Source organism: Macaca nemestrina, chromosome 16, assembly GCF_043159975.1.
Source record: "Macaca nemestrina isolate mMacNem1 chromosome 16, mMacNem.hap1, whole genome shotgun sequence".
In the NCBI taxonomy this organism is placed as follows: Eukaryota; Metazoa; Chordata; class Mammalia; order Primates; family Cercopithecidae; genus Macaca; species Macaca nemestrina.
In genome coordinates, this window is record NC_092140.1 from 31712294 (window position 1) to 31734694 (window position 22401).

At 37.6% G+C, this 22401-nt stretch overlaps 1 long non-coding RNA gene across 2 annotated transcripts in view; it reads right to left on the reverse strand.

Moving 5' to 3' along the window:
* LOC105481686 (uncharacterized) overlaps window positions 1–22401 on the reverse strand; it is a 171235-nt gene that overhangs the window by 124029 nt on the left and 24805 nt on the right. For both annotated transcript variants that reach the window (XR_003018023.2, XR_011614710.1), the window contains exon 3: window positions 15093–15161. This is a non-coding gene — a long non-coding RNA (uncharacterized lncRNA). The remainder of the gene's footprint in view (window positions 1–15092; window positions 15162–22401) is intronic.

The following is a 22401-nucleotide window of genomic DNA, read 5'->3' on the forward strand; positions in this document are numbered from 1 at the left end:
GCAGGGTGTGAAGGTGTTTCAGTGGAGCATGTTTCAGCCCATTTGTGTTACAGCTTTTTCAGTCCTGCTGCCCTGTTCTGACCCATGACTCCTGGGCTGGCCCAGCCCTGCCACTACTTCCCATTATGAATGGCAGCCATCCAGTACCGTCACAGGGCAGGAGGGTTATAGTGTTATAGCAGATCTGGCTTGGGGAACCCTGAGGTCTGGGCCCCTAGAAGGGTCTCCACTCTTCACTCCCACAGTCTGGAAGTGCGTCACTGACTGTGGCTTGGTGAGCCAGTTAGAAACTTGTTACAGCTCCTGCAGTACATGAGTTCTCAAGTCCAATGTCCAGGAAGAATGAGGTTACAAAGGACAACTCGGGATGAGCAAAGCAGAGAGGAGCTTTACTGACAACAACTCTCAGGAGACCCAAAGTGAGTAGCTCCTTTCTGCAGGCAAATTTTCCCAGAGAGTGTCTGAGTGTGGTTGAGTCTGGGGTTTTCATGTGCTCAGAATGGAGGAACTGCATGCTAACTGGCCCATGGGCAGCTATGAGCAGGCCTGGAAAAAGCACCATTGGCTGAAAAACATCAATGAAGTTCTCACACTGGGTCACAGACTCTCCCCAGATGTGGCAGCCTGGCCCCAAGGTTTTAGTCCATCTGGCTTGAAGGTGGGGTTTCACCAGAGACCCTCCTCTTCCTGCCTATGAACCTGTCTCCCTTCCTCTGACATCAACATGCCATCCACGGCAACCAGGCTGTCCATGACGAGGGGTACTCAGAGGCCTGCGCTGAGCTGCTCTTAGCACCCTGGCCTCTGTCCCATGGAATCAAAGGAGATCATTTTGGAATTTTAAGGTTTAATGATTGCTCTATTGGATTTTGGACTTGCATGAGGCCTGTAGCTTCTTGGTTTGGGCCAATTTCTCCCAGTTGGAAAGGGAACATTTAGCTAATGCCAGATCCCCCATTGTATCTAGGAAGTAACTAACTTACTTTTGATTTTACAGGCTCAGTGGTGGAATTGCCATGTCTCAGATGAGACTTTGGACTTGGACTTTGGAGTTAATGCTGAAATAATTTAAGAATTCAGGGGACTGTTAGGAAAGCATGATTGGTTTTGAAATGTGAAAAGACATAATATCTGGGAGGGGCTGGGGCAGAATGATATGGTTTGGCTCTGTATTCCCACCCAAATATAACCTCAAATTATAATTTTCATAATCCCCACATGTTACAGGAAGAACCAGGTGGAGGAAGTGGTGGAAATTGCTGGGGGTGATTTTACCCATGTTGTTCTTATGATATTGAGTGAGTTCTCATGAGATCTGATGGTTTTATAACCTTCTGGCATTTCACTTGCTTGCACTCACTCTGTCCTGCCAACTTGTGAAGAGGTACCTGCTTCTCCTTTGCTTCCACCATGATTGTAAGTTTCCTGAAACCTCCCCAGTAATGTGGAACTGTAAGTCAATTAAACTTCTTTCCTTTATGAATTACCCAGTCTCTTGTATTTCTTCATATCACAGATAGTCATCTTTGGATTAAATCTGCTTTGTATAACTTTTTGTATTAAATATTGATATTTTTGTCTAGGTTTAGAAAGTTTTCTGTTATTATCCCTTTGAATAAAGTTTCTTTCTTTCTTTCTTCTTTTCTTTCTTTCTTTCTTTCTTTCTTTCTTTCTTTCTTTCTTTCTTTCTTTCTTTCTTTCTTTCTTTCTTTCTTTCTTTCTTTCTTTCTTTCTTTCTTTCTTTCTTTCTTTCTTTCTTTCTTTCTTTCTTTCTTTCTTTCTTTCTTTTTCTTTTTTTTGACAGAGGTCTCGCTCTGTCACCCAGGCTGGAGTGCAGTGGTGCAATCTGGGCTCACTGCAAGTTCCGCCTCCCAGGTTCACGCCATTCTCCTGCTTCAGCCTCCCGAATAGCTGGGACTACAGGCACCCACCACCATGCACAGCTCATTTTTTGTATTTTTAGTAGAAACAAGGTTTCACCCTGTTAGCCAGGATGGTCTCGATCTCCTGACCTCGTGATCCACCTGCCTAGGACTCTCAAAGTGCTGGGATTACAGGCACGAGCCACCGTGCCTGGCCCCCTTTGAATAAACTTTATACTCCTATCTCTTTCTCTAACTCCTCTTTAAGGACAACAACTCTAAGATTTTTTTCTTTTGAGTCTATTTTCTAAATCCTGTAGATATACTTAATTGTTCTTTATTCTTGTTCTGTTTCCTCTGACTGTGCATTTTCAAATAGCCTCTTCAAGCTCACTAATTCTTTCTTGTGCTTAATCAATGCTGCTATTAAAAGACTGTTGCATTATTTAGTATGCCAATTGCATTTTTTAGCTTTAGATTTTTACATGATTCTTTTTAATTATTTCAATCTCTTCATTAAATTTATCTGATAGAATTCTGTATTCCTCATGTTTTCCTGGATGATGTTGATGCTAGTAGATCTTCTTCAGTGTCTGGGCATTGAAGAGTTGGGTATTTATTGTAGTTGTCAGTATCTTGGTTTATTTGTACAACCTTCTTAGGATGGCTCTGCAGATACTTGGAGGAACTTGGGTGTTTGATATAAGCTGTATCTGCTTTAGGGAACACCCAAAGCCCAGTAATGCTGTAATTCTTGCAGAATCATAGAGGTATTGCTTTGATAGTCTTGGACAAGATACAGGTGAATTCTCTGGATTACCAGGCAGAGACTCTTGTTCTTTTCCCTTACTTTCTTACAAACAAATGGAATCTCTCTGTGCTGAGCTACCTAAAGCTGGGAGTGGAGTGATACAAGCTTCCCTTTGGCTACCAGCAGTATAAATGTGCTTAATCAGATCTGAAGCCACCATAGCACTGTATCTCATCCAAGGCTTGTTGTCCTATTCCCAGGTTACTGCCTATGGTTGCCCATTGCCCTGGGTCTCTACACTCAGTCAGTGGCAAAACCAGCCAGACATGTGTCCTTCCCTTTAGGGAAGCGAGGTCTCTGGGCTCTGGGTAGGTCCAGAGGTGCCACCCGAGATTCAGGTACTAGAGCCAGAAACCTTAGAAGTCTACTTGCTGTTCTATTTTACTGCAACTGAGCTGCCACTCCGATTATAAGACAATTTTTTTTCACTCTTTCCTCCCCTTGCCAAAGGCAGACAGGTCTCATCCTGTAGCCACCACCACCCTAGACCATAAGGTGTACTGACAGACTACCAGCAGTATTTCCTTAGGCCCAGGGGCTCCTCAGTCAGCTTGTGGTGAATGCTGCCTGGCTTGGCACTCACCCTTCCGTGAAGTGAACTCCCCTCTGGCCCAGGGAAGGTCCAGAAATGCCATTCAGTAGTCAGGTCCTGGAGTCATGGGCCCCAAGGACTTGCCTGGTACTCTAGTCCCTGTGGCCATGCTGACACTTGAAGCCAGCAAGTCTCAGAGGCTCACCCAAGGACCTTAATGTAGTACCTGGGTATGTCTGCTAGTTATTCAGGGCCCAACGGCTTTTCAGTTAGCAGAAGAAGAATGCTGCCAAACTGAGTCCTGTTCTTTAAGGCAGCAGTTTCCTTTCTGGACCAGAATATGTCTATAAACTTCTTCTGGGACCTAGGGCCTGGAACAGGGGCCTCACAACTCTGAGCACTGTCCTATCCTGCTGTGTCTGAAACAGTATCCAAGGTGTATGACAAACTCTTCCCTTTTCCCTTTCCCCTTCCTTTCCTTCTTCTCAAGTGGAAGGAAGGGTTCCCTTTTGGAGCCATGAGCTTTGCAGCCTGGGGTTATGGGAGGGATGATGCTAGCACACCCTTGGCTGCCTTAGGTGGTACCTCAGTAAACAGCATGCCCTGCAGCTCCCAAGTCCACTGTCTCTGGGCCCCATTCAGCACTAAGACTCACCGAAAGTTCACAGCCCTATGACCTAGACTGCTTTTCAGTTTTACCAGGAGATACACAGCACTTTGGCCCTCAGTAACAAGGTCTGCAAGAACTCAATTTTGGACCACTGGGCTCAGAATTTCCCTCTGGCTAGGGCTGGTTAAAATACTTTCCCTATGGGCAGGCATCAGCCGAGTTTGGTATGGTTTTGCTTTCTGCTCTAACAGAATAGCACTGAGTTCAGATTGCTGTGTTCTCCCTCCCTCAGTGCCCAGAGATGCTCTCCACACCACACCACTGCTGCTAAGGTTAGGGAGGGGAGGCATCAGTGGTTCAAGACTGTTTTGTCTGTCTCTTCAATGTCTCTTTCAGTGCTATAAAGTAAAACCCGGGTACTACAAGTGCTCACCTAAGTTTTGGTTCTTATGAAGGTAATTTTTTTTCTGTATAAATAGTTGTCAAATTGGTGTCCTTGTGGGGAGATGATTGGTGAAGACTTCTATTAATTTTTAAGAAATTCGATATTTCAGGCTGGACGTAGTGACTCATGCCTTTAATCCCAGCACTTTGAGAGACTGACGCGGGTGGATCATCTGAGGTCGGAAGTTTGAGACCAGCCTGATCAACATGGAGAAACCCTGTCTGTACAAAAACAACAACAACAACAAAAACAAAAACATAGCCGGGTGTGGTGGTGCATGCCTGTAATCCCAGTTACGTGGGAGACTGAGGCAGGAGGATCGCTTGAACCCAGGAGGTGGAGGTTGCAGTGAGCCAAGATCACACCATTGTACTCCAGCCTGGGTAATAATAGTGAAACTCCGTCTCAAAAAAAAAAAGAAAAAGAAAAAGAAAAAGAAATTTGATGTTTCAATTTGTTGCTGAGGAAGTGGAATAACTTACTTTTATTTACTGCCAATTCAAATATAAATAATTACAATCCTTTGTAAAATCATTTGATGTTATCCACTTTGAAGATTCATGATTCAGCATTTCAACAATTTGGTATGTATAATACACAAATCCTTGTAATTTTTTACCAAAATCATTTATCTGAATGCTTATAGCATGTGATAACAAATTACAACTCAAATGTACAAGACTAGATGTGTCCATACTATAAATATCATGCAGCAGTGATAATGAATGTACAGAAGCTATGCACATCAAGAAGAATGAATCAAAACAATGTTGAGCAAAAGATGATTAAAACAAATATAATTCCATTTAATCAAGATAAGAAGCTATAGGGCTACATGTACATATTGTATAGCTACATGGAAAATAAGGGATGGCTAACATAACCTCTCGTGTGGAGGAGGGATGGTGGTATAAGTGAAAGTAGCATGTAGATAGAAAAGAAAAATCAGGTTGTATTTTATTTTATATCAGAGAATATCAAAGAAAAGTTTATGAGTTACACAAATATGTTGCAGCCACACACAGGAAAAAATGGGGTGCTACTGAAAAAAGTCATAAATATACTGATGATATTTTATTTCTTAAGCTGCGATATGGTTTGACTATATCCCCACCCAAATATAATCTTGAATTTCCTTGTGTTGTGTGAGGGACCCGATGGGAAGTAATTGAGTCATGGAGACAGGTCTTTCCCATGTTGTTCTCATAATAGTGAACAAGTCTCATGAGATCTGTTGGTTTTAAAAACAGGGAGTTTTCCTGCACAAGCCCTCTTTGTCTGCTACCATTCATGAAAGATGCGACTTGTTCCTCCTTGCCTTCTCCCATGATTGTGAGGCCTCCCCAGTCATGTGGAACTGTAAATCCAATTAAACCTCTTTCTTTTGTAAATGCCCAGTCTCAGGTATGTCTTTATCAGCAGCATGAAAATGGACTAATACAAGCTGAGTCATGGAAATTTGCCTAGTTTATTATTTTATAACAAACTATATATAATGTAATATATAATCTGCATATTATAATATATGATATAATACAATATGTATAATAAAAATATATGTGTACCTCTATGATATATTTGGCAAACATATATGCACTTAGTAGCTGACATAGAGATCAGCTATAGCATTTTTATTCAGAAACAAGTTTTTGTTTCTACCATAATTCATGAATAAAATTCCCCACTATTTTTGTTTTCTCAATGTACTCCCGTCATGTTTAAATATTCACTGTCAAACACACTTGCATGTTTTAAATATTGGTTTTATATCCAGTGGCCATTTCTTCATGTTTCAAAATGTAAATATTGCATGCAAATAATTATTTTTCCTCAATACTGGCCCCCATACATGAAAAAATTAGTTTAGCATTTGTCTAAAGTGTCTTGAAATGAAAAAAATTAGGGAATGGATTGAGGACAATATGGCTGCAATTAGTTGTTTCTGTCCTGTGTTAAACCTAATATAATTCACACTTATATATAACGTATTAAAAAATAAATTCAAATGTATATATGGTCAAAAATAAAAGGATATTATAGTTACAAACATTAAAATCTGATATACTGACCCTCATGTGTCTATGTATATTGAATTGAAATAAAAAATTTGAATCTGGAACAGAGTGTTTGAAATTTAAAAAGTAAGCATTGCCATTTTGGTGAAGGCCCACATAAGTAATACAGATATTGTGTATCGTGAATCTGTGAGAAAAAAAATTAGAATCCCATTGAAGAAAGTAGACTTTTTTTTAATAGCAGGATGCAAGACCCTTCCTATATGGAGATAACAAAAGGAGATAGAAGCCTAAAGCTGCAAAATCCAAAACTAAATCCTTGGTAAAAGGTAAACTAGAATAAAGCTAAATCCACAGAGGGAGACCACAGGAGAGACCACAAGGGAGACCATGTCTCACACAATGAGTAGGTGAAAACTTGGGGAAAACAAAATAAAGCTTAGAAAATTGACAACCACAAACCACATGTGAGTTTGTGACCTAAATACAAAATAACCTCAGATCCAACAACCTTGGAAGCAAGGAGCTGTTTTAAAATGTTTATCTTGTTTCTTAGTAAGCCAGATACCTAGTAAACCAAACAAAAGCCCTCCTAGAGGACTTCTTTCTTCCAAGAATTGCCACAGGTAAAGTTTGATCACACATGATCGCCCAATAAAGCATCTCAAGGAACATGGGGAAACAAGAATCTGTAATGGAGAGCTGGCAGAAACAATCCTCAGATAAATAAGTATGGAATCATCAGGTTCAGAATATAATACTCACAAGTGCGCAAACTCACAAACATTTGAGAGACTCAATTGTGTGCCAAAATAAGTGCCTTAGAGAAGAATGTTTATATCACCAAAAAATATATAACTTGAAATATGTCTCAGAGTAGAGTGATGACTTACAGTAGAGCGGTTTGCTTTTGATGTACAATCCTATGTACTTTTCTTCACTCAACACCTCTCATCCCTTCCTGTGATACCCTGTCCTCAATCTGATTTTGGGAAAGGGTTGATACAAAGAAACCTTGGGAATTGTGCATATTATGTCAATAATTTTACTTCAGAATGACTCTAATACTTTACACAAAAATCTCCTGTCTTACTGACTAATGACTGAACGTTAAGTTCAGGAAAGCGTATGATTCAGACTAACAGAATCTAAATATTTTAGTAAATATTGTGTATGATAATTGAGCTAAAAGTTTTGTTTTGTCAGTATTATCAAATGGGGTCTAAATTTTATTATTCCAACTTGCATTTATGGAACAAATAAGCTGAACAAAGTTATGGTCAAAAATGAGTATTTTGGAAATCATCTGATGTGTGGCCTGAGATATCATTCCCAGGTGTAAATTCCAGAAACATTCTTTAGGAAATTGTTTTTATATCTCAAACAGAAATGAACTCCAGCATCCAGTTGTTTGAAGAAATTATAATATACTGTAATCAACACATTAAAGGGTTAGCTCCACTAGGAATAAGGAGACCCCTTTACATTTTTAATATTAGAAAGCCACAAATGTATATTTGATTTTCTTTCTCACCTAAATGCTAGTGAGAAAGTTTTAGGTAACTCACAAGGGATTATTTTTCAAGACCTAAGTTTTAATTTATGTTTATATTTTCTATTTTAATACATTATTATTATTAGAGATAGTTGTCAGCGATTATTAAGTTTCTCTTGGGTAATTTGATGTTTTTTTCTGATATTCATTAGTTTCTATCCCTATTTCTATTTTTTTCTCTATACCTTCCTTTTAATGCCATAATCTTTGCCCCTTAAAGTCCTTATATTTTTGCAGTCGCCTTGCTTTGTGTGTGTATTTGTGTATATCACCTGTGGTTGTGTGTCGTTGTCTAGGTGTGCATCTGCTTTTGTGTGTAGGCATTATGCACATATTTGTGTCTTTATGTGGCTTGCATGTGTATATTTGTGTGCTCTATAGATTTGTGTGCATATGTGTTTGTATGTGAAACATGTTTTCATGTATGTGAATGTGTTTGTATGTACATACCTGGACACTGGACCATGGAGTGTATGACTATGTATCTGGTCTCTTTATATATATATATATATATATGTGCACTTTTGTGTATGTGAGTTTCTGTACAAGTGTGTGTATGTTCATGTGTATATACATGCATGTGTGTTTATGAATATGTGCTACATGTATGCCAGTATATATTTGCCTATGCTTGTATATGTACTTCCTTTCAGTTTTATGTTCTTGCTTGATTTTATGTTTTTTATTGAGCATATGTCTCAATTTTTAATTTGGCAACATTGCTTTTGTATAATATCTAATAATTTTTATTGCAGATATGTCCTTTCTTGTGAAGGCTAACTCTACTTTCTCAGGAGAAATGATTCTTTTTAATCTTTTTGAAGGTACGAACCACACATTTTCTAGGTTCCTCTCCTGCTCTAAACGATAAATTGTGTTTGAAGGGAGTTATTTCCTCAATGCTAGAGCCGTATTCCTAAAGGGGAATCCTCACATTTATTTCAATAGATCATTGGTTTTTGCTGTTGTTGTTGTTGTTTGTTTGTTTGTTTTCCCAATTTTACTACTTGGGCTTTCTGCTTGTTATGTTCTTTTCTCTGCTATGGAAAAAGATCATCAAAGTGTTAATTTTTTTTCCCCTCTCCTTAATGGACTCTTTGTGATACTCACAATTCATTGATGTTAGCAGATTTTTATTCCATTGCTCACTAATCCCTTCTTATTATGTTGCTATGTCACTTGAAAACAGTGTGAGTTTGTTTCCTGATTGTCTTGAGTCCAATTTTATTTAATTTTAAGTAGAAATTTAATAAAAATTTTGTCTGCCATTTTTTAAAATAAGGATTAAGGATTAGAAAGAATTGCAAAACTTTGTGGCTATTATGATCTTACAAATGACTCATATACTGGAAAATAAAAGGAATTTCACTTAAAAAATATGGATATAAAAATCGTTTTGAGAGGGAGAGGACCAAATCTATATTTCATATAATTATGACTTAAAATATCATGCTGTATTTGGGAAAATTATTCTTTGTTTAATTGTGGTACAAATGATCATATAATGTTTTTTATTTGAGGTATGAATGACCTTTCATGTTACTGTTATCCACTGTCTCAATTCCACTTCCTGAAAACTGCTAGCTTCTTCCTGGTACATCGTGTATGTCCTTAGTATGTGTCTGTCTATATTTGTCTTCTGACTGTTTTCTGTCAACAGTATCACATTTTGCTTCTGTATGTGTTTCTGAAAACTGTGGCGTGTTATAGTCAATTCAGTGATTATGTTAATGGAGACTATGGATTAAACACAAGGAATATCATGAAAGTTCCTACAAGAAAATGAAAAAGCTTACTTATCAATAGTTTTGTAAAGCAAAGGAGAGAATCAGTCTAAGAAATGAGTAAAATGAAAAAAGTTGTTTAGAAATCCTAAGTGTCAATTACTTAACTGACAGGATAAGAAAAGCAAGGGTGGAGAAAAGGGTTGTCTTCAATTTTGACATGTTAAGGAGTTTGGAATACTAGTCATACATGCAACCAAACTTGTTTAGGGGACAGTTGTACAAAGGCTAAACTGATATTCAGTAGACACGATCAGATTAAATACAGTTTTCAACTGCTGTGTTTGTTAAATACTTTCTTCTTTTACCTCTCTGTAGCTTTCAATAGGCCTTAACAACTGAAAAGCAAGATGACTGTCCAAGGCACAATTTATAACATAAGGAATCTAGCATTTGGCCTTGTTGAGAAGCCCAAAAGTGCAAAATATTGCACCAAGGTATTACAACAATGCTAAGGCTAATTGACCATTTGTACCTGGGGCAATATCTGAAGATACTTTTTATTTTCACAACAGTAGAGTGGCTCCAGTCTTCTAGTGAGTAGAAGACAGAAATGCTGCAAAATATTTTACAATGCACTGGGTAGCCCACGCAACAAAGCGTTATGCAATCCAAAATGTTTCAAGTGCTGTTTTTGAGAAACTTTTACCTATAGTGATTTAGAAATGACAAAATCAAAGAAAAAGAAGAGGGAATAGGAGAATGAAGGGAGAAGAGGGAAAAGAGTGAAAGAGAATGAGGAGTGGGGAAGGGAAACATCTCTATATTTGAAAATATTTCAATCAAATCATGATCTAATAAAGTCATTTAAAGCTATTTGGGCACAGATTTTTATTTTAAACTGCAGTAATAGTATGCCATTTATATACCTATTAAATAATGTGTTACATACATTCATATATACACACATGCATGGATAAAAATACTACTAATAATATTCAGCAACATACTTTATTATACTGATCAATGGAAACTTCCTCATATATATTTAATGAGAATATAGATAATAATATGAATCCAGTAATTTATGATATGTTTGTTTATTGAGTTAGTAATTTTTGTCATGCCTTTTGGTAGAGATGAAGCATGCTGACAGAGATGCAATAGTTAATAGTATCAACAGCGATCAAATAATTAGATTATGTTTATATGCAAGTCTTTGAAAACTAAGAAGAAAGGTGGCTTTCTTAGACTCAAAATTTCAAAGCATACATTAAATATAGCAGAAATCCAGATTCAATTACATAATAATTATAGGTGGGTAAGGAAAAATCAACTCCCAGTAATCATAAATGAAGTGGAGTGCTCATTTTTGTGCATAAATATTAGAAAAATGTCCGACTCTGACATATTTAGTAACTTCTTAATTTCCGAGTATTCTTTCCCATGTACTTATTATGACTGATCATTTCATTTGATTAATTAAATTTTAGATGATGAGTTATTAGGTGTATTTCATACAGCATTAATTTTGTATATGTTGTCATTTTCTTGTAGATGGGAAACTTAAATGATAGCTCTCATTTTATCTTGCAGCAGCCACTTCTTGGTTAGAGTATTTCTCTAAAAAAACTACAAGAACATTTGTTCGGCCGGCGCGGTGGCTCACGCCTGTAATTCCAGCACTTTGGGAGGCCGAGGCAGGCGGATCACAAGGTCAGGAGATCAAGATCATCCTGGCTAACACATAAAATCCGGTCTCTACTAAAAATTCAGAAAAATTAGCCATGCGTGGTGGCGGGCACCTGTAGTTCCAGATACTCCGGAGGCTGGGGCGGGAGAATGGCATGAATCCGGGAGGCGGAGCTTGAAGCGAGCTGAGATAGCACCACTGCACTCCAGCCTGGGCCACAGAGTGAGACTCCATCTCAATAAATAAATAAATAAATAAAATTACATAGACTATCCATAGAGAAACTATCAATTTCATATTAATTCTATTTCAGTACAATCTAAATAGTCAAAATAAGAAGTTGAAAACCTAATTTCTTTTTTTTTTTTTTTTTTTTTTTTGAGACAGAGTCTTGCTCTGTCGTTTAAGATGACTGACATGTCCTGGCTAGTTATTCTTTCGAAAATAGGGTATTAATTACAATTATGGAAGAATGACATAAATAATTTCAACTCAAAAATGAAAATAAATATAATTTGTTACATGACAAAGGAAATATTTCTTTTATAAAAGCAATCTCAGTGGTTTGTACAGCTAGTGTAAAAATAATGAAAAGTAATAATATTTGCTTTTTGTGATCCCTGAAAAACGGTCCCTGCAAAAGATAATGATCTATTCTCTAGATCTATAAATATCACCTTATATGGAAAAGTCTTGCAGCTATGATTAAAGATCTCGAGATGAGTGAATTATCTTGATTTATCAAGTAGGGTCCAAAATGCGGTTAAATATTCTTTTTTTTGTTTGTTTGAAACGGAGTCTCACTCTGTCACCCAGGCTGGAGTGCAGTGATGCAATCTTGGCTCACTGCCAGCTCCGCCTCTCAGGTTCAGGCCATTCTCCTGCCTCAGCCTCCTGAGTAGCTGGGACTACAGGCGCCAGCCACCACACCTGGCTAATTTTTTTTTTTTTTTGTATTTTTAGTAGAGATGGAGTTTCACCATGTTAGCCAGAATGGCCTCCATCTCCTGACCTTGTGAACCGCCCCTCTCGACCTCCCAAAGTGCTGGGATTACAGGCGTGAGCCACTGCGCCCGGACAATATTTCTTTATATGAGGAAAGCAGAGGGAGAAATGACACACTCAGAGAAGAGAAGCATATATGAAGGATATGACTAGTGAGAGGAAGAGATTGGAGTGATGTGGTCACAAATTAATGTATGCCAGCAGCTAGAAGCTGGAAGAGGGAAGGAATAAATTCTCCCCAAAGCCTCTAGGAGTGCAGCAATGCCAAAACCTTGCTTTCACCCAGTGATACTGATTTTAGGCTTCAGACCTTTAGAACTTTTAAAAAATAAATTTTTATTGTTTGAAGCACCCGTTTGTCATAACGTTATGATATCCATAGGAAATCAATAAATCTTAGTATTTGCCAACTTCCTTATTCTGCTTAAAATTGTATAATTGTTTTCTTTTGAAACTTTCAAAGGAAACTTTATTTTATAAACTTTACTAGTTTCTAATTCTCATTAAGTAGATGTCTGAGTTTAAAATTTTCTTTTGGTGCCGGGCGCGGTGGCTCACGCCTGTAATCCTAGCACTTTGGGAGGCCGAGACGGGCAGATCACGAGGTCAGGAGATCAAGACCATCCTGGCTAACATGGTGAAACCCCGTCTCTACTAAAAATACAAAAACAAATTAACCGGGCATGGTAGTGAGCACCTGTAGTCCCAGCTACTTGGGAGACTGAGGCAGATGAATGATGTGAACCCGGGAGGTGGAGCTTGCACTGAGCCGAGATTGTGCCACTGCACCCAGTCTAGGTGACAGAGTGAGACTCCATCTCAAAACAAAAAACAAAAAACAAAAAAATTGTTTCTTTTGGTATAGGGCGGCAATTTGGATCAATCTTGTTTACACAGGAGTCACTAAGATTTTAAAATTTCAGATCATTTCCTTAACTTTTTATAGCATTTTATTAATAACAGAGAATCCCTAAATAATTTTTTTCTATTTTATTAAATTATAATAAAAACAAAAAATCATATATTTAAGAAATACAACATGATGCTTTGATATATGTATACCATTGTAAAATGATTACTACCATCAAACAAATTAATACATGCATCACCTCTATAGTTACCTTTGAGTGGCAAGAACATGTATGATTCCCTCTCTTAGTGAATTTCAAGCATACAATATAGTATTTTTAACTACAGTCACTATGCTGTATATTAGACCTCCAGAACTTATTCAATCTGCATAACTGAAACACTATCTCTTTTGAACAACATTTCCTGACTTCCACCAACCTCCAGCCCCTTGCAAAAACCTTCCTGCTCTCTGCTTCAGTTTCACTTTTTTGGATTTCACACATACATGAGATCTTGCATTATTTGTTTTTCGGTGACTGGCTTATTTCACTTAGCATAGTGCCATGCAATTTCATTTATGTTGTAGCAAATATCAGTTTCCTTTCTTAAGGCTGAACATGCACCATTTTCTTTATTTATTCCTCCGCTGATGGACAGTTACATTGATTCCATATCATGGATATTGTGAATAATGCTAATATGAACATGAGAATGAAGATATCTCCTCCATATAATGATTTAATTTTCTTTGGATATTGGACACAGAGATAGTATTTCTGAATCACAGAGTCATTCTGCTTTTAATTTTTTGAGGAACTTACTGTTTTCAATGATGGTTGTACTAATTTACATTTCCACCAACATTGTACCAAGTTTCCATTTTCTCCACACCCATGCTAATCTTAAAATTCATGTAGAAACACAAAAGACCCAGAATAGAAGCAAAGAGAGCAAACGTGGAGGCAACATACTACCTGATTTCAAAATATACTACAAAGTTATAACAATCACAGCAGCATGATATTGTCATAAAGACAGACATGTAGAACAATAGAACAGAATAAGGAGTCTAGAAATAAATCCACCCACTTATCATCAATGGATCTTTGACAAAAATATCAAGAACACACAATGGTGAAAAGACCATCTCTTCAATAAATGGTTTTGGGAAAACGTGGATATCCACATGCAGAAGAACAACATTGGTACCTTATCTCACACTATACGCAAGCATCAAATCAAAATGCTTGAACTTAAGGTCTGAAACTGTAAAATTACTGGAAGAAAATTGAAGGGAAAAGCTTCTTTTTTTTTTTTTTTTTTTTTTTTTGAGACGGAGTCTTGCTCTGTCGCCCAGGCTGGAGTGCAGTGGCCGGATCTCAGCTCACTGCAAGCTCCGCCTCCCGGGTTTACGCCATTCTCCTGCCTCAGCCTCCCGAGTAGCTGGGACTACAGGCGCCCGCCACCGCGCCCGGCTAGTTTTTTGTATTTTTAGTAGAGACGGGGTTTCACCGTGTTAGCCAGGATGGTCTCGATCTCCTGACCTCGTGATCCGCCCGCCTCGGCCTCCCAAAGTGCTGGGATTACAGGCTTGAGCCACCGCGCCCGGCCAACACTTTTATCTATTAACATTAATAGAAACCTTCCTTCAGTAAACTCATGAAAGTCTCAGATATTTTCATACTAAATAAGGAATGTTTCACCCTTTGTTTGTGTGGATGTATGTATTCATTAATTGGGAGAACTGAAAGGATTGAACAAACAGGCAAAACTAGAATCCTTTCAATTAAGTGCAGTTACTAACCATTTGTCAACCTAGGCCTGAAGCTATGTGATCAAACAGACTAAATTGTAATCCACATATTCTGCTTTGTTTCAGTTATCTTACATCCAACACACCACAAGAATGGAAAAGAATATATAGCAACAATTTTTACTTACTCTTTTTAATATTAAAAAAATAGCAGCAGAAAAGGTCAATTACTCACAAGCTGGAACTGGAATTTCTTTTTAAATTGGAATGCATTCCCTCTCCAAAGCAAAACAATATCCGATTTCTGTTAGCAAGAAAAAAGAATAGAATAAATATCAAACGGCAAGTATGTGTCCACCACTGTTCCAAATCCTAGATTACAACTACAAATACTAATTTGCATAAAAATTAGAACTCTTAAAATTCCTAGTAACTTTGATAGTGGCGTACCGTGATTAATTTTATAACAAATTTCACTTTTTTGTTTTCACTATAATTTTGCCTGCACTATCTTTATGAAGTCTTAGAACCAATACTGGAAAAAGTCTACTCCTCATGTTTTGGTTGGGATTGATATAAAAGTAATATGATTTTGCCTTGCATTTTTATCGAAGCTTATTTATGTCTCCACTGTGCATTTTCAATTCTAACTTATTTTCTTGCCCCACATCCTCATCAATATACATCTTGAACCTATCTATGAAAGAGATAAAGCCAGGAGGGTGTCACTGTGAAGTTCCCTCTCATTTTCTATTTCCTAATTTTGACTGTCCCTTGACAGCTACTTAGGGCACCAGAGGCCATTTATCTTGAGCACAACTCAAGACAACTGTTCAATTGCAAGTGGCTTATACTGAAGGTTTGAGATCCAGTAGAGAAGTGTAAAGTCAGACAGAGAAGGGAAATCAGCTGATAAAGAGGATGTTATCATAAGCTACCACTAAGCATGACTTGATTTTTTTATCCTTAACAGAATTTTGATGAAAGAATGTAAAACTCTTATCACAGCTCATAGCTATCCCAGTCAAAGAGGTCTGTTTATTTCCATCAGTGTTTTGTCAAAGTCTGCTTTGAGGGGAGAGGGTAGTAATTCACTCTGGCCTCTCACATATGCAAGAGGATAGCAAAGTGGTGTGTCTAGCACACCACACTTTCTGCTTTATAGTTTTTCTGAGTTTGAAAGCAGAATGGTGACCTGGCATAGGTGGATAATCAATTAAAAAACAGAAAGACAACAATGGTTAGGAAAAATGAGGAGCACAGGCTGTATCAAATGTATCCATCCCATGTTCTACTTAGGTCCTTTTTTTTTGGCCCTTTCTTTATAATTAGGGGACAAACTATATTATCTGGCCTCAATTATTTCCTATGAGGATAAAATGTCTTTTATTCTTCCAAAGGAAAACGAAAAGTTTTAAATTTAAAGGATTTCCCTCAAAGTGATGGCCATGTGTAATTTTCTTAAAGGCTAAGGTGAGAGAGCTAGTAACAAAAACTTTACAGCCTCCATTGCTGCAGCTGTTCCTAAGGCTGCAATTAATACTAATAATCTTCTTCTTCTATTGCACATTTAAATGCCATTGGCTCTCCATATCTCACCTGATAAGTTGTTTGCCTGGCAGGATAATCCAGACTATCATTCTCCAAGTGCTCTCAGTTGCACTGTTTTTATGGTTTTGAGATTACAATAGTTTGGCACACCTAGTCATTATCACATATGGAGGTAGCAGTAATGTTACAATGAATCTCGGGTTTCACATTTAATCCTCCCAGCTTTCACTGTGTAATAGCAACCATATCTCCTCCTTGCAACCAGAATCAATTACTTCAATGCAGTGCTGGGCAGGTAGTCTTCATAACTTCCAGTTTGCTGAAACCATTATTGTCTATTCTGCTAGAATCGTCCCTAACACCACCCTCAGATGTGAATATTTCTAAAATAGCAAAGACTGAGATTATAATATTTAGAATAAAAATCATTAGATGCTTTAGCAAGAGGACCTATTACCAATTCCACAACTAAGTTCCAGGAACTATGTATACTAGCTCTAAGTAACACAGTGACTTTTATTTGATCCCAGATGCATGCTGTATCCTGAAAGGTAATGCCCCCACAGTACAGAGTTCCCTAACCAAGTCTTCAGAAGTGTAATCCAATTTATATCAGGGTGATTATTTCTGTGTTACTGGCTACATCGAAACACAAGAAAATCAGATTTCTATGATCTTATTATCACACCTCCTTTTCTGTAAAATGAAAAGTTTGGTCATAGGTAATGTGTAGAACACATTCACAGATAATCCTAATATTCAGATGGTGCTAATGGCAAAGGCGTCACCTTTTAAGTCTTGATTATAGCCATTAATATTTCCACTCAGCCCTTTGACTCAGTAAATTAGATAACATCTACTTCCTAATAGGCAACACAAGATATATGGTCAGTTAATATAGCATTACTATTTCATCAGCTGTACTGAAGTCCTACTAGAATATCATATTTATATTTTTCATAGAAGATATTTCTCTACTGCAGAAGTCTTGATGGCTTTGCCCCCAAATCCTAAGATATATGTCACCGGTAGCTTCTAAGATGCCCATGAATGATTTATGTCTCCTGATATTCCCAATGTCTAATCCTATCCCTCTGAGTGTGGGCTGGATCTTGTGACTCATTTCTAGAAATTACACTGCTTTGAGAGTTATGAGATATAACATCTGAAATTGGGTTACAAACCAAGTCTGGCTTCCATCTTGTGTGCTCTCTCTCAGTCTCTTTCTCTCACTTGTACAGAAGAAAAATTATCTACCATGCTGAGAGCTGCCCTCTGGAGAGACTCATGTGGCAAGAGAGGTCTTTGACTACAACAAATCAGAAACTGGGGTTGTCATTCCAAAAGTTAATAAGAAATTGACAATGGCAATGTAAATAATCCTGAGTACATCCCTTCTTCCACTTGAGCTTTCGGATGAGACCAGTTCCGGAGCCTTGTGAGAGAAAGAATAAGTACCTAGCAAAGCCATGGATAGAATCCTGACCCACAGAAACACTGAGATAATAAACTTTTATTGGTTAAAGCTACAGAGGTTTGAGGTAATTTTTACACAGCGACAGATAATGAATACAAGTTTTGTACTTCAACTCTCCTGTTGGGTTTTGCCAGAAATATCACAATATCTTGTCTACCAGATACTTTTAGTTACCTCACATCCATGGGATCATGATACTCAAAAAGCAAAGTGACTTGCACTGCAGCCTGGACTTGATACAGAGTCATTTCTTGCTCTGAACTCTACTGAAAATATAACTGTCCAGATAACTCAATAGTGGGACATAGCATATTCAACATCAATGTGTCATACATCTTAAAGGCAAGGAAACTCAACAATTATTGAGCATCTTTCAGTGGTGTGATAGGCAAGATTCAGCATTGTATTTTTTGTTTTTTTGTTTTTTTGTTTTTTTTTTGAGACGGAGTCTCACGCTGTTGCCCAGGCTGGAGCGCAGTGGCGCGATCTCGGCTCACTGCAAGCTCCGCCTCCTGGGTTCCCGTCATTCTCCTGCCTCAGCCTCCTGAGTAGCTGGGACTACAGGCGCCCGCCACCGCGCCCGGCTAATTTTTTGTATTTTTAGTAGAGACGGGGTTTCACTGTGGTCTCGATCTCCTGACCTTGTGATCCGCCCGCCTCGGCCTCCCAAAGTGCTGGGATTACAGGCTTGAGCCACCGCGCCCGGCCATCAGCATTGTATTTTTTACTTTAGCAGGAATATCATTGATATGTTCCTGATGACAGGATCCTAAAACCTCACCTAACGGCAGACGTCCTAATCTCCATGGGTTTTTTTCCAAACTCTGGTTCACATATTTCCTACAAAGTTTTCTTGTTTAATTGCAACTTCTGAGTTACCAGTTAATATTATCAAATTAACATGATATCCAGTTAACATGCTGTCATAATTTAAGTTCTCTATAGGAAAAAGCTACAGAATAATATAAATTATATCCCTGTGAAGTATATGAGCACAGAAACCTGGAGAGCTGATAGTACTGACTTAAGTGAATAAAAGTATACTGCTATCTCTGTCATATATTTTGATCATTCTTTTTTTTTTTTTTTTTTTTGAGATGGAGTTTTACTCTTGTCGCCCTGGAATGAAGTGATCTCGGCTCACTGTACCCTCTGCCTCCTGGGTTCAAGCAATTCTCCTGCCTCAGCCTCCCAAGTAGCTAGGATTACAGGCGTTCACCACCACAATGGGCTATTTTTTTGTATTTTTAGTAGAGACGAGGTTTTACCCTGTTGGGCAGGCTGGTCTCAAACTCCTGACTTCAGGTGGTCTGCCCCCTTCAGCCTCCTAAAGTGCTGGGATTACAGGAGTGAGCCACCATGCCCAGCCTTGCTCATTCTTAATGATGAGCATGGACATGAGAGTACTGGCCAAATAAATACCAATATATCAAGTATAATGCACTTAATGAAATTTGTTGAATGATTCCAGTAAATATATTACATTTTCCACCACAGTTAAATTTGAGATTACAACATGACTAAATTCATGATAGTGTGTAGTCATTTGCTGTGAGACAGCTGAATTTATAGAGGCAGATAAATAAATTCAACAGAGATGAATTAGGACAATAAACTTTGCAAATTTCACATCTATGTTGGTAACATTTGTCTCTACAATCCCTCACATAACACATCACTGATTTTTGGTTACTGTCAAGCCACAATTGGTTTACAGTTTTAAGGGTTTCAATTTGTTCTTCCTACTGTAATAATCCTTTTTCTACAGATCAAGAACAAATGCTAGTATTCAACCTGCTGGTAACTATGTCTGTCTAATTATATATTAATGAACCAGGACAATTAGCTCAAGATCCCTTTAGACACCTTCTGAAAACTTTACCTACTTTTTAATATTCATTAGTTCTCATTCTAATTTTGGATCATGATGATGTTTTGAGTCATTAGGCATTCGTGTTAGTTTGGAGTTTATATTTAAGAATCTGAATCCTTAAAAACTCAGGATATTTCCTTTTCTAAGTATGTATTTGCCGTGGGAAAACCATTACCCATCTATTTGAAAAGAATCAGAGAAATAAATTAATTAATTTAGGTGAAGTTACAGAGTTCCTCCTCAAAGTGTTATTTGTTCCACAAATATTGATCTCTGGCACTGTGGGTTCTGACCTGAGAAATAAAGTGGACTGTGAGGTTTGTCGTGGGTAATATCAGATACCTGCTTCTTAGCTGTCAAGGTTTTATAATTATGCAAATTAAGGAGCACTTTGGGTGGCTTCTCTTTATGATGCCTCTGAAAAACCATGATCTATTAGCAACCACTTAAGTTATGATTCTACTTGGCTTTGCAAATTACATAATATGCTAGAAGATATACACACATACACACACACACATTTGGAGTAGAGGAGAGAGAAAGAGAGAAGCAAAACAGAGTTGTAGCAGTTGCTGTAGTTATAGGTTTTATGAGTGCTGGCTGTGTAAGATAGCCAGACTAATCTTCATGGAAAAAGTTACATCCAAGCAAAGATTGAAAGGGAGGAAATTGGTCAAGTGATAAGTAGCTATCAGGAGTTAGAGGCTTCCCAACAGACAAATAGCTAACGAAAATGTCCCAGGACAGGAATGGTTTTTTTACATTTGCAAGATTAGCAGGACCAACATAATCACAGTGACTCCACTGTGATAAGTAAGATAACGGGCCATGAGGGGAGATGTCAATTTGTGTACTACCTTGCTGACCATTTTAAGGTATTTGAGTATAATGCTGTCTTAAAATAATAGTAATACATCTGAATGAGAGATAGAAGAGACAGAATTGTGCTTAAGAGCAAGAACTCTGTAAGCATTGCACCCACCTCTAAACACTTGATATTTTCTTATCGGTTGAGAAACTTTAAGCAGTTTTTTATTTAAGAAAAATATGTAATTGACAAAGACTGAATACGTTCAAGGTGAACAATGTGATAATTTGATATATGTGTATACTGTATAATGATTACCATCAATAAATTTAATTAATGCTTCTATCACCCATGCTGTACATTATAGCCCCAGAAATTGTTCATCTTATAACTGAAAGTGTGTGCTTTGAGTAACATCTCTCTGTTTCCTCCATTCCTCATTCCTTGACAATTACCACTCTATTATTTGCTTCTATCAGTTACACTTTTTAAGATTTTAGATTTTATATAGAAGTTACGTTATGCGATATTTGTCTTTTTGTATTAGCATAATGCCCTCCAGGCTCATCTGTGCTGTTGCAAATGAGTTTTATTCTTTTTATGGCTGAATAATATTGCATTGTATACATATACTGTGATTTCCTTATTCATTCGTTCATTGATGGACATTTGTTTCTGTATTTTAGCTATTCTGAATAAGGCTCCAATGAACGTGGGGATGCAGATATCTTTCTGAGATACTTTTTTCATTTTCTCTGGATATATACCCAGAAACGGGATTGCTGAATTATACAGTAGTTCTATTTTTATTGTGTTGAAGAGCCTCCATATTATTTTCTATAATGGATGTACCAATTTACATTTCCACCAACAGTGTTCAAGGGTTCCCTTTTCTCCACACCCTCATCAGTATTTGTCATGTCTAGTCTTTTTCATCATAGTCATTCTAACAGGCATGAAGTAATACATCATTGTGGTTTTGATGTACATTCAATTAGTAATGGTGAGTACATTTTTATATGCCTATTTGTCATTTGTATATTTTGTTCATATAAATGTTTATTCAGGTTCTTTGCCCATTTTAATTTAGGTTATTTATTTTTTTGCCGTTAAGTGAGTTTCTTGTATATTTTTATATTAGTACCTTATCAGATATACGGTTTGCAAATATTGTCTACCATTCCACAGGTTGCGTTTTCTACCATTCTATAGATTGCATTAATATTTTATGTAGAATAATGCATGACCATTCTTTTTGTTTTTCCATACATAATTTTGAATATCTGTTTTAAAGAGCCTTTTTAAAAAAAACAGATTCAGAGAGTATAAGTGAAACCTCCTGAAGAGTCTTCCTGCCCACTGTGCAAAGAGCACAGCAATGCAGTAAAGAAAGAGTTTACTAGACATGAGGACAGCCAGGCCATGTGGGAGACAAAGTTATTACTCAAATCAATCTCAACAAAAGCTCTTAGGTTTAAGGTTTTTTTCAAACCCAGTTTGCAGGAAGGGGTGAGGTGGCTAGGAAATGGGTGCTTGCTGCTGATTGCTTGGGGCAGAGATTAAATCTCAGGGGGTCAAGGCTGTCTTCTTGAGATGAGTCGCTTCTGGGAGGGACCCCAGGAGTGGTTTGCAAGTCCAAATGGAGACATCAGGTGTCAGCCCTGCAAAAAACCTGAGAAGATTTCTCAAAAGGCAGATCCACAATCATGATGTTATCTGTAGGGGTAATGGGGGAAGTTGCATGTCTTGTGAGCATCTACACCCTAGCAGAATTCAGGCTCCTGAGTTATGCCTAGCCTGGTGGTCTCTCATTAGCTTTACAAAGGCGGTTGAGT